Source organism: Otolemur garnettii, unplaced genomic scaffold (genome assembly GCF_000181295.1).
Source record: "Otolemur garnettii isolate 467f Iridium unplaced genomic scaffold, OtoGar3 scaffold00279, whole genome shotgun sequence".
Lineage (NCBI taxonomy): Eukaryota > Metazoa > Chordata > Mammalia > Primates > Galagidae > Otolemur > Otolemur garnettii.
This window is the reverse complement of record NW_003852674.1, coordinates 492,767-494,599: the sequence shown is the minus strand read 5'-3', so window position 1 is coordinate 494,599 and position 1,833 is coordinate 492,767.

Here is a 1,833-nt window from a genome sequence, read left to right as displayed (position 1 = left end):
TTATTGGTTCAACCCTCAATACCCTGGGGAAAGGATGATCACCCATTCCTGAGTGTCTCACTCCAGCTTTCTACTATGGCCTATTCCTCTGTTTCCCCAACCATGACCAACACAGCTACCCCTCCCCTAAGTTACATAGAAATACCCTAATCTTTATGTATACATTATTGAACTATAAGGTCATACCTGCCAGCAGCATAACTGCCACACCTACCAGCTTAATCTGACAAATATGCCAAAATATTGTCATAAAATATCACAAAATTGAAGCACACTTTTTAATTCCATCAAAATATTATTAGAGTCTCCAAAAACCTCAGATCTTTTTCTTATCTAATGTTATATAAATGAGAAACTTGGTTACCACTGCCAGCAGTTCAAAGATGAATTACTTATAGTAGCACTTCTTTCCTAATTTTGACTCTCATAAAAAGAAAAAACATTTTCTTTACTGCTTTGATCAGCTTATTCTCTACTCTCTTAAAAGTTTCTTCTACTATACAGGCCACTCAAATACTCCACATTATTGAACTCTAAACCAATGTCAAGACAGCAAGGGCCCAATGATATTAGCACCTCTTTTTAAATGAAATGCTATCCTGATGCAGTTTTGAGGCCCTGGTCAGTTCTCATTTTTGAGCAGCTGATTAAGTTCACACCCTAACTATTTCTCTTATCAGACTCACACTCAAGGCTGCAATGTACCCACCCTATTACCCCAGCCTATCACCACTGGGGACAGCCCCTATGCCCTTGAACCCAGGAAATTGCTAACATTAGCCAATCCCCAGAGATTAAGGAAAACTCAGATAATCTCACCCCACTTGCCAGACACTAGCTGTCCCTCTACAGCTCCATCTTCTGCCCTGCATCCCAGGTTCAGCTTCCTTCCTTCCTTTCTTCCTGTGTGGTCCTGCCTGATGGCTTTGTCTCCCTGGAACTGTAAGTAACAAGAGTTCTGCTTTTTATCTATATGAGTGTCATTTGCTTGTGTTTTGCCATCAAAAAAAAAAAAAACCTTTAAGTCATATAAACAATATTTTACTTTGTCATATTTTATACTATTTTAATAAATTTAAATTTATTAAAATTAACTCCTCTTTAAAGGTACAATTCTGAGTTTTGACACGTGCATTGATTTGAATAACCTCTACCACCATCAGGACACAAAACAATTATGTCACCCCTAAAAAAGTCTCAGGAGCTATCACTCTGTAGTTAGAACTTCCCTCCATCCTTATGTCTATGAACCTCTGATTTCCTGTCTACACCTGTTGTTTCACTTTTCTACAGAATATCGCACAAATAAGATCACACAGCATGTATCCACTGTCTTTTTGGCTTAAGTTAACTGAGTCTGCTTAAGTTTAATAACTTTCTGATAAATTCCTGTCTTGTACATTAATAATTCCTTATTGTTTGATTGCAGAGCAGTACCAGATATATTTCCTTTTCTAGATACAGAAAACTTGAGTTGTTTCTAAATTCTGACAGTTAAGAATAAAGCTGCTACTAATGTTCTATACAACTATTTCTATGGACATAAATTATCATTTCTCCTACCTGGGTTATGTGGTAAGGGTATCTTTGTAATAAGCCACCTAACTTTATTTCAGGGTATTCCCACACTGTATGAGACTCTCAATCACCTGGCCAACTTCCCGAATAGGACTTGAAATCTTTCAATCCCTCTCTCTCTCTTTCTTTCTCTCTCTCTCCTTCCTTCCTTTTCTTTCTCTCTCTCTCTCTCTTTTTTTTTTTTTAGAGACAGAGTCTCACTTTATTCCCCTTGGTAGAGTGCCATGGCATCACAGCTCACAGCAACCTCCAACT